Raw genomic sequence first — 12,040 nt, forward strand, 5'->3', positions numbered from 1 at the left:
TTGTATCTTCGGTCATTAAAACATAACATCACGGTCTCATGAACCATTACAAATCGATGTGTTTAGCATTACTATTAAAATATTCGTCGGATAATGTCCAGCAATGATCTAATTGCAGCCAATCAACACTGGCTTATAGAAACAAGAAGATTTTGTATTCTGATATAAAAATATATATATAAAAATTGAAGATGTTGAAACGAAATGGAACTGAATATTCAATATTTGGTCCGACACTAGTACATTTAAACAGACTAAATAGCATACTTCCTTCAACTGGGCACTTATAGTGTGTACATTTAAACAGACTAAATAGCATACTTCCTTCAACTTATAGTGCGTGCACAAATTTATTTGTAAGCCCCTTAACATGACTAGAATTTATTTTCAAAAATTTCGAAATGGTGAAAACTTTTGGAAAAGTTTTTAGTGAAACTCACAATCTTGAAAGTTGACAATATTTTCAAGACAGTCAAATGTCTTCTAATAATTCGTATTGAATAAGTACAGGATGTATTACTTCATTCAAAGAGCTACTCTTTTGTCTGTATATAGTTCAACTTACCCTGCCAGCCAATTGTATGTCAAATATCCGATAAAAACAGCGATATTTTTGTTTGGTCCAATTTAGAAAAGAACACAGTCTAACACCAGGAATGACCAATTATTTAAAGTCCACTGACCTCGTTTCCCAAAGTAATCCAAGTATGGTCAGATCGCAGATCAGATTGTTAGATGAGAAATCAAAAGATCACGTGGGTAATGTACGCTTTGACTACCGTCAATCTTCTTTGGTGATTTTGTTTACGCCATCATGTGTAGATATATATCCTTAAGCTGCGCCAAGAAGTATTTGACTAGCTGGTCCCGATGTCCTTCTTCTAGTCACAAATATTCCAGAGCTTCTTCAATGATAAGCTGTACCGTTGATCCGAGAATGATTCAACTGTAAATAATGTTTGTTTAGAATGCTATTGATAATTCTTCCACTAACATTCACTAATCCGTGGACAGTTTCGATGCTCAGTCGCCTGTTAATTTTGCGTTTGCTGCTAAGTCTACAATAAAAGGGGGAGGTTACTTAATCTTGTCTTTTTTTTTTGTTTTTACTTATCCCCCTTTTCTCGGATTTTATATTTGGCGTTGTTTTAATTCTTGGGTAAGCCAAATGAAGCCAGGAGCATGCCACATAGGCTCATCGGAATGGGGGGTTCACCTCGGTAGCCGATGGTACAGAGGGGAGTGTAGGTGTATGTGTGTGTATCAGGAGGGTGGAAAGAGCAGGGGTGAGTCTCGAGTAACTCTATAATGAAATGAGCGCTACATGAGACGAGTCAAGTTTGGGGTGAGTACATTTTTGGCCGCCCCTTCAAATCTTTCATCCCTTTTCTCCGCCCCTCCCATTTTTTTGTAAGCCTCGCCTACTGTCTTACTCACTCTCTCTCTCTCCTTTTTCTTTCTCATGTCCTCATACCGATATCATGAGGAGGCGACCTTTCGTTTTTTCTTTCTTTCACGAATTTCCTTTTCTAACTTTGCAAAGAGAGTTTGATTTTTTCCCTGGCATCGTAGAGGTCTTCCAAAGTGGGCGGAGATTACATGTGTCAATCACTCAGCACGGTGCCGCAGACGGGGGCCATCCGGCACTGAAGGAGCTCTTGAACGTAACGGTAAATTAAAATGAGCCAATCAGCATCTGGCAAAAGTCACGTGACTGATACAGGTTTCTTTAAAAAAAAACATTTTAAAAAAATTGAGTTTCTAGCCGTGTGGGATCTAATTGGGCTAGAATGAACTAAACCGTAGCTGTGTTTGGGTAAGAATCGGATGAATTATAAAAACCAATTTTTTCGTTGTGCGATTCACTTAAATATCCCACAAATAACAAAGTCATCTGATTGGGTGTCTTCAGTTATCTCTTAACGACTTCAGATACCCCCAAATAAGTCTTTTAAAATGTGACAAGGTGTTGGACGTCTCTTTATGACATGTGGACCCCCCCCCCATCCCAATTAATAACAAAGAAAAATGTCTGTCAAAGTCTATCTCAAGTTTGAAATTAGGATAATGGGCTACCAGGACACACTCGTGTATTTCTGATTACATTTCATGCCATTATCTGCAGGGGTTTCAAAGTTGTAGCCTTTTCATTGTCAACTTTCTTTTTTTTTTCACTCTCAATATTTATTTTGTCGATTACAAAGATTAAAGGGAAAAACATGATAAAAAATACTTTTTACAAAACAAAGACAATACCTCCTTTATACAACTAATAAAGCGATTATTTTCTCTTAATGTTAGATTTTAAACACGGTTACAAAGACAGTTTGTGTGGAAACACAAACTCAAAATCGCCCCCCGAAGTGGTCCACCCAGGCAGGTAAAAAGACAGGTTCAATGTTTTCAGAAAGAACATCAGAATGAAATTCTATCAAAGGCAAATGACAGATAACAATGGAGAAAGAAGGTTAACAGATCTTGTGTGGTGCTCCAGAGGTCCAGCAGACCAAGGGATAGATGAAAGTGAAGGTGAAGTTAGATGTGAACCTGGCCTAACTGATGTCTTATAATAATTATCTAAATGGTCTAATTGTTTTGCAAACTGTCAATCTCTTATTCAAAGCCTCAAGATATATGAAACACATTTCTATTAAAATACAAAACAGATCCTTCAGTTGAGTGTTACATGTTTATACTGTCGCGTTGAAGTTCATGCGATAATATGAAAATCACTGCTTATTAATTGTTGTTTTAAATGTATGTACCACTTTTTTTTTTAAATGCAGTAGTTAGTATGACAAAACTGACTCAACTTAGCAATACAATTATTAAAAAAAAAGAAGCAGGCCCCAGAATCAGAAATAAAAAAATTATCCAAGTGTCTACGCATGCGCACTTTTCTGGGTTTTTTTTGTGTGTTGTTTTTTTCCTTTTTACCGACAAATACGGTAATGTGACGTAGACATGTGTTGTAACTAGGATCTTCTATCTAAATAAAGTCCACCTTTCAGACCTTGCGATCTATAGGTCATCTGTTTCTTTGACCAACAGTTGACAAGCAGGGTGTCATGTGGCCAGCACAACGACAAACCGCCTTTACTTTCCCCCAACTAATGTCAGTTATCCATTAAAATTGAGCGGACTCAGGGCAGGGCCGGTCCTAGCGATTGCGGGGCCCTATGCGAAACTAATTGCGCGGGGCCTAGTCTGGGTGGGAATAAGGATAATAAGTGAAATTTAAGATTTTGTATTAGAAAATAAATTAGGCTTTTCATTTTATTCAATCTTTACTAAGTAAAAAATTGCGATCAAGTTAATTTTACTTAACCAATCTTGCAACCTATGGCATATTTATATGCCAGTGACTATAAAAGTAAATACGGTATTGGAACTTTCGGTTATGGGGAAAATTCGTCCGATTATTACATTTTATTGCATGAAAGCTGACACTATCTTTTTTTTAATCGCGCGTAGGAATGGCGTTTTCCATAATGAATGACACACACAAATGATAATTTTGTCTTTTTTTTTAATGAGTTTTCAGGAAATTTTAATAAGTGCAGAACATTTCCTGGAATTAGCTCGGGGCCTATGAAATCGCGGGGCCCTCTGCGACCGCATAGGTTGCAGTGGCCTAAGACCAGCCCTGACTCAGGATCGCCCTAAAAATTCCCAAATTTCAAAATCCCAGTATTCACCGAAATTTGAACCCAGGACCCCATGTTCGGAAGCCAGGCGCTTAACCACCCAGCCTCCGCGCAGCCATCTTGTATCTAGATTTTGCTTTTTTGAGTTGCTATTGTTTTGTTTTGTTTTGTTTTGTTTGATATATTTAGGACGTTCCTCCAGAACTGAAGATGACTAACGTCCTAGCACCAAACTCCAGCGGGGACGTCAGGACGTGACAGTGACGACAGTGCACCAAGCAACCATCCTATTGACGTCTTGCTTAACATGCCATACACAACAGTAGGTGTAAGAAAGGTGAACCTGCAACGGCGCCTGGTGATTACATATGCCCAACCTGTGACCGCAGTTGTGTATCAAGGATTGGCCTCTTTAGTCACACAAGAAGTTGCAAAGGGAGAATGTTCTAATGGAAAACGAAAAATGCCATACAATATTCCGAATGATTAGATCATGACAATGTGAATGAAATAAGAATGTATCGTTGATGCATGGATTTAGTAACCAGCAAATACTTTGTCATCTGTGGTACGCAAAGTTTCTAGGACATGTATCCCACTTGACGGTGTGCTAAACAGTGGTAGTAAGTTGTTGTTTTTAGTTCTGTGATTTTTGATGAAGACAATCTGACGATTAGTGAAACGTTTTGCTGATTAATTCAAGACAGGACGAGACCAGTTGGTATAGAAGGCCTGAGCACTGAACTGCGACGTCGCAACCTGCGCGTGGTTTAGAGTCTTAGACCAACAGATTGTTGCCACGTCAAAGGTGCGAAGTCAATCGTAAACATAACTGCATGACTGATTCAAATTAATTGATGCAAATACACTTAATATAAGCTTTGTTTTTTTGTTTGTTTTTTTTGTATTTTTGTGTGTTATCTATGTTTATAAACTTAGGCATTGAAAAGATGGAAAGAAAGGTTAAAATGTTGACATTTAAAAAGTCGAAGGTTACATATATGTACGAACTCCGGTAGACCACTGGGTCTAAAAAAAACTAGTAACATTTTACTGGTAATGGTAAGGAAGGCTGAGGGGCAAAAAACAACAACAACGCTTGGCTACCTATCAAGGGGACTTGAGTTCGAATCCTGACTCGAACAGAATCGTGTTTTCTAAGGGCCTTAAGGCAGCACGTAAATGTCGACTCGAGCTCGGTTGTGTTGGCTGACTGTCTTAAAGCAATATGAACACCGACTCCAAGATACACCCTCTCCCAAATGGTCCTCAACAACGATTGGACCACAGAGCACCGAGCAATGCTATAAACAAGGAAGCGGAGCTAAAAGTAATTTAACAAAATACTTACTTAAATATTAGAGTAGTTACTAGCAAAGAAAGATATTTTATCCTGAAATGTAGGTCAAGGCGTTCAAATGTAAGATATGATTGGGAATTAATAAAACACAAGCATCTGTATTATCTTTCCACCAAGAAAAACTGAGTTGACACAGGTCATCCAATCGTAAAGTCTGAGGTGACCTTTCACAGTGTCACGGTGTTACAATCAAGAACACTATTTCGAATTCCAAAGCAATCCAAGCATCGCCTGGTACAAAACTTGGTGTTGAGGTTTAATAATGTATAGTCGATACTAGCCTAATGATTTCACTTTGTTTCTTTGATAAATAGATAGATCTACGTATGAGGGAACTAACAAATGGATAGGTGAATGACTACACTAGATGTTAGTCCAATCATTGTTCTAATGTTTTGTTCCCCCCTCCCCTAATTGTGTGAAATGTTGAATCTATTTCAGATGTATGGAATTAATTTGAACTATATCTTGATGGAATGCAGCGCTTATCATTGATATGAGAAGATAATAAATGCATACTTTACTGTATTAATGAGAGATACATGCTTCTGATACAGGCATTTATCAAGAAAAATACTTTTTTTGTAAAACTCAAACAAAGGTTATGAAAGGGAAAGAACTCCACATTTACATCGTTATCTTTCAATAATTTAGAAGTTATTTTCCTTTCAATATCAAACACAATAAATAATTACCAATAATTAATTGACTAATTTGTTAATTTTTTAAATTGATTCATGATTTTATAGGCACGATGTATAATTCTGTAATTCTGTTTCAAATTGATATGGGAATGGGTGCCAGAGAAATGACGTGTACAATAATCTAAGGGGACAAAATCCCACGTATTTAGTCATATCTCTTAATACTGAAAGATTATTTTCCCTTTATAGTATTCCCAAATAATTAGTTACTAGCGGTATTTTTTTTTAATTGATTCTTGATTTGTTAGGTAAAATACATAATTGTGTAAAGTTTCAACTTCATTCGATCAATGGATGTTGGAAAATCACGTTTTGTAAATATTATGTATTGTGGATAAACAGAGTGAGTTTTACAAGCTATCTATACAATGGCATTCCCGTTTTTTAAAGGGTGTACTACTTTATTTATTTACTATTATTATCATTGTTGTCCTTCTTATTCTCTGACATATAAAGGTAGACAATACTCTTTCTCCTTAAACACTAAAGATAACTTTTGATTTGTGGCAAGTCTGCAGCAGTACCGCTCTCAGCTTGTAAGAGTTATCTTTCTGGGTATATTCAGAGCCCCGAAATTGTGTGTCTGGTCAGTTGTCACCATAACCTTGGCTGACTAGTACAATTATTATTATAATTATTATAATAATTGTCATTATTAATAATTATACAAATTACTGAAACATACAATTAGAACTATCAATTTTCTTTAATGACACTTATATACTGTACGTATAAATACGCAATTCCCGGAAAAAAAAAAAAAAAAAAAAAAACACAAAAGAGGCAAGATGGCCCATAAAAGAGGCAAAAAAAAAAGGCCCAAGGATTCATATGAGGATAAAGCTAAAACTGAATAGCGCAAATTCTGAGGTTTCCTTTAAAAAAAAAAAAAAAAAAAAAAAAAAAAAAGATACTAATGAAAAATAACATAAAAACAATGTATATTCACAAACAAGTCTAAAGCCACAGGATGTTACAACGAAAAATGAGGTATCCTAAAGTAATCAATAAACAAGTATCCCCAGAACAGGCTCATTGATTTCATTCTACAAATACTAACTTGCTTATATCTTGAATTTATAACACACCTCAACTCTGCATTGGTTCAACCATGGAACTATACTAATGGAACACAAGCTTCGAGTTTCTTACAAAGCCAAAGAGAGTCGAAGTGCCGTCGCGCATCTTTTTTCACGCATCGTGCCTTTTTGAGAAATCCATGTTGATGCCAAAGAAGAAATGTATCGGCGAGCCACTTGGATCGACCTGCATTGAGTGTAAAACTTCCTTACACTATATTTTATTAGATCTGTAAAAACTTTATCCATTTTCTGACTATCTGATAAAATAGATACAATTTTCCTGAATAAGAGATCGTCACCCTATAAAATGCAACTTTTTTCCCCAAAAATAGATTTTTCAGTGCTTCTGCATGTGGGTTATTTACACTAAATCTGGATGCAGACCTGTCTAAAGTTCCGCTAAATGCGTATTCGTTGCAATACGCACAATCTCAAAAAAAGTAGGAGGCCCACATTCGGTTTTGACATTCCAAGCTACGCATTTCTAGTCTTTTATTATTATTGACACAACTCTAGGCTACAAGTCTCATGAGAAACAAAGATAAAGTTTAGGGGGAAAGAGAAGGAAACTGCCTTGAGTGACACGTTGGTAGCCTACCATGCAGTCCACAACTACGAATCAGCTAGTAGGCCTATATACCTACTCGGTATAGTTAGATTCTGTTAGATCTAGACTCTAGTCTAGACACTATCCTTTATATTAGACGCTTTTACTACAAGAATAGATCTATCTACATCTTGTCAATCTATCTAGATTCTAAGTAGATCCAGAAAGCTATTGATCTAAACTCGTATGTAGATTTCTAGTTTAATTCTGTTTAGATCTAGATCTCTAGACCAGTAAATCTAAACCTAGCATGGATCTCTGTCATGGTCTAGATCTATAGTATAGGTCTACAGCCGCCTACTCCTATGATCAATATAATACTAAAACATCTAGAATTGTAGTAGAATTCTATTCCTAGATCTATCGTCTAGAATGGTTGATCACTACTTCAGTACTTGTTCTGAGTGTCTTGCATGGTTCAACTATAAGGCTGGACGTCTCCATAAGTGATTAGAACAGCAGCGTCAATCTGTAAGGTTGGATAGCTCGATAAACAATTAGAACTTAAGCCTTAATTTGTCAGTTGAGACGACAGCCAGATGACAATCCATGACACCTGGGACTGAGTTTGGACAACATTCAACTGACATATAATGCATGACGTTTAAAACAATTACGAGCTGCATAACTCCGAGTGCATCATAGAGTTTTAGGCTTCCAAAGGAACTCAAGACGTTGGATTTTTAAAAAATCACAAGTTCAAGGACGCGGGATGTGAGCACTTGCGTGAAGACTTTTGCGTGTCTGCAATAGGAAGCAATGGACAGCCAAATGATCATCAACCGTTTCGGAACTAAAGGCTGACCGCTTTAGCTAGTCAGTAGCCATAAGTCTGAGGACTTTGTGAATGTGACGAGATGTTAATTAGTTATTATTTGGCTTGTTTATTTAAGTCTAGGGGGAAATTTTATTAATTTATCCCGCTCACATATAAGATTTTATAAAGGCACACCGCAACTAACAGTAAGAACAGACCAATATTATAAGCTCATAAATAAAAATAATTTAATGAATGAAAGTTTACAAAAGAAAAATGATCAAATAAAATTATAATTAAGAAATGAAATGAAGGTGTTAATATCTAACATAACTGCTCATCATGGATTGCTAATTGGTGAGTGATTGGAAGAGAAGAATGTTCCTATGTCTGGCTACTTATTTTCTTAGCTGCTAGCCCGTGGGTCGTCTTCTGGCGGTCGTAGGACTGGCACTCAGAAGGATGATTTATCCGGCTCTGTCTTAGGACGTCGGCTCGGGATAGTCTCTATGCTGTAGGCACGCTGGCTCTAGGGTGAGGCCGCTGCCTGTTTAGCAGTAGAGAGGGTTGGTGCTGCAGACTAAGTTGTAGTAGGACGATCTCTCAGCTGTGATCTCTAGCTCGTAGAGAGCCGTGCTAACTCAACACCAGTTTATCTTCTGTAGCGAAGGTTGCTCTAATCAGTCGGCATTAGGCACTAGCTATTGGGCAGTGGACAGTTTGGGCCGGATACTGGGCAGATGATACTGGGCAGTATAAGGCACTGTCGACACTGGGCAATATGTTAAGGCCAAGGACAGTAGGCAATGCCTTCTTGCTAACAGGTATATAATGGGGTGGGGGTATCTGGTGTGGTCTGCTCCGGTTACAGCTTTGGGTGGAGATCTGGTAGTTATGGCAATCGTGTGTAGCAATCGGGGTAGCAACCAGGCTGGGGATAAGACAAGGCATTGAGCAGGGATTCCCATATGCCTTGCAATCAATCAGATGTAGGCATTGGTATCAATCCCAATAAGGCATTTAAGACAATTAAGTATAAAATCTCAAAGCATGCATATAACTCAATAACAAAAAGATACAAGTAAGATAACCACAATAAATGTGTCATCATACAATGTAGGATGATACTAGCCAAGATTCATCCATTAAATTTGATTACGACGATAAGCAATCAGTTATAGTACAATGGGGAATGAGTATATTATATACTAAAGGATAAGATGAAAATAAGATACTAGGGATCGAGATACAGTATAAGGGTTTGATATAATTAATCAAAATGAAACTCATCTAAGGAACTATAAGTTAATAAGCGTGTGAAACATAATAATATGTATGAGGGATATAATAGAAATGTGAAATCATTAATTTCACATGGGCTCTGTAAGTTTAGAGCACTGTGATCTAAGTTCTTAGACAGTACTTAGATTTGCGAAAGGTTATTGTTTACTTACATCAATCACTAAAATACAGGAATGGATGAAACATAACAAATCAAATATAATAACTATGGCTTCAAACGTAGACAACAATAGCGGCATTAATAATACTATATGAAGATATAGCATTGACATAGAATAGCACAATGTACATACATAATAAAGTCATAATGTAATGACGGGGAACGTGGTTGTGTACTAATGTGTACCCACACATTCCTATAAGATAAAATAAGTATAGTAAAATGTTTACACTCACCCGTTTGTCCCTAATGAAACATCACTAATAAACTTCCTAACAGAGGAGACTGTATGAATCCTAGCGAGCCTAACTTGGAATGCCTTGGTCTTTCTCTATATATAGATGGGACTTTTCGTTTAACGGGTGGGGTAGAAAGCTAGGTGATTTTCTCACATGTATCTATGTACTGGACATGTCAGGCGTCATGTCCGATTTATGGCCTATACCGTGAGAGTAGGGACTAAGGCGAATAAGCTTTTGTCCAGCCCGAGTGCAACGCTATCTTAGAGCGATGCGTATTCTGCGGGGGGGGGGGGGGGGGGGGGAGGGAATAGGAGTGAAAAGTTATTAAGCCGCTGCGTGTAGCGCTGGTGCAGCGAGTATTGTGTGCTGGTCACCTGTACAGCGGTCAAAATTAAAAGTTAGCCCTAGAGAGGCTAGTTAATGTTTTACATTAAGATTCGTCCCGTGAGAAACAGTGCGAGGGGAGATAAATCCTAAAAGAAATTAGTTATGGGTGGACAAGAAAATAATTTAAATTAAAAATAAAAGTTTCCCACGATTTGCTGGGAAAAACTCAAATGAACTTTTGCATGCAAGTTTCGTATCGTCACAGTGATATGCAACACACACTGATCTTTGTCTACTTGCATATAGTTCCACTTTCAGACCTTGTGGTCTATAAAGCAAATGATGTAAAGTTCAATCTGTTTCTGTGGCCTACGATTAATGAGGGTGTCAGCACAACGACCAACCGCCTTTACTTTTCCCCAACTAATGTCAGGTACCCATTAGAGCTGGGTGGACTGAGAGGCGCCTAAAGATCCCGAAATTTAAAATCCCAGTCTTCACCAGGATTCGAACCCTGGATTCCCGGTTCGGAAAGCAAGCGCTTTACTGCTCTGCCACCGCGCCTCCCTACTTGCATATGCTCCGGGTATATTGTTCTTGTTGTTGGCCTCCTTCAGTCATAGAACGACGTCTCTTAAGGACAAACGAGATGTAAGCCTGGGCAATATTTTTGGTCGGAAAGATGTCCCCCACGCAGCAGTCCCCCTCCCCCTCTCCAAGCAGACGATGTGTCCAAAGGAAAGGCAAATATCCGATCCATTCAAGCATCAGATGCTTAGCGGGTCATGCGCCCGGAGTGTCAGACATTTTGGAAATAGCAATGTTTTAAATATACATTGACTTGGAACTCCTCCTGACAGAGCGGTTTGTTCAAGCAGGTTTACACGCCTAGAGTTCGAAGAGCCTTCGGCTCAAAACTTATATATTATATAATACAGACGTTACTTCAAAAAAGAAGATGATTACGTCCTACGCGTCATGCATTTAGTCATGCATATTAACCAATGACCTAAACTCCGCCAAGTCACTGGTTTTCCTGGCTAGCTCAGGCAATCCAATCCATGCTCTAATAGCTCTAGGGAAGAAGAAGCTTTTGTACAAATTTGTCCTAGCATATGGAACGAGGAATGTGCCTTTATCTTTGTGTCTTTCTGAGTATTTTATTAAATTTTGTTTTTGTTTTGAAGATTATGGTTCAGTGTTTTATGTATAATTGCTACTTTACTTTAAAATCTTCTATCCTGAAGGCTTTCTAAATTTAGTGATTTTACTTAAGATGTTATTCTAGTCAAATGTGAATATTCGTTTGTTATGAATCTCACTGCTCTATTTTGTGTCTGTTCCAGTTTCTTAATGTTTTCTTGAGTTGAAAGGTCCCAACCCTTAACCAAGGTTAAATAACATTTTAGTTTTATGTTCTTATTTTATTTATATAAATTTCTTCTAATAAACCCTATTGCTTTGTTTTATTTTATTTTTTTATAGTTTCATCAATATGGGGATTCCAAAACAGTTTCTCATTTTCAACTCTTTTGACAATCTCACGGTTCTGCCAGGGTGTAGCGCTGTAGGCCACAAGTAATGGTCACTAGCTGCTGATTTTTCACGACGGTTGTCTCTCAAATAATTTCCCATGTTTGGGTTCAGTCGCAAGGCAGAGGAAGTTTTGGATTCAGAGTTTTCCTTCCCCTAGGTGGGTCAGCAATCAAACTATCGAGCCTCTCGAACTATCTAAATGATCACGAACAACATACAATGTCTCGATAATGTTGATCTCTTGATCATATTGTACAATGCGTGTTATGGTAATTAAAATAGAAATTGAATTTTTAAAAAATTACAAAAGTATTAC

The 12,040-nt window shown here is 37.5% G+C and overlaps 1 protein-coding gene across 2 annotated transcripts in view; it reads right to left on the reverse strand.

The window, feature by feature from the left end:
- LOC106053296 (forkhead box protein F2-like) overlaps positions 1-1,317 on the reverse strand; it is a 68,301-nt gene extending 66,984 nt beyond the window's left edge. Inside the window, exon 1 of one of the 2 annotated variants that reach the window (XM_056036405.1) lies at positions 684-1,317. The gene's annotated coding sequence lies outside the window, so the exon portion shown is untranslated. Of the gene's footprint in view, positions 1-565 lie in introns of both variants that reach the window. The other variant, XM_056036404.1, reaches the window with a different exon arrangement.
- Positions 1,318-12,040: the final 10,723 nt, after the last annotated feature.

The sequence above is a fragment of the Biomphalaria glabrata genome, chromosome 7 (assembly GCF_947242115.1).
Source record: "Biomphalaria glabrata chromosome 7, xgBioGlab47.1, whole genome shotgun sequence".
NCBI lineage: Eukaryota > Metazoa > Mollusca > Gastropoda > Planorbidae > Biomphalaria > Biomphalaria glabrata.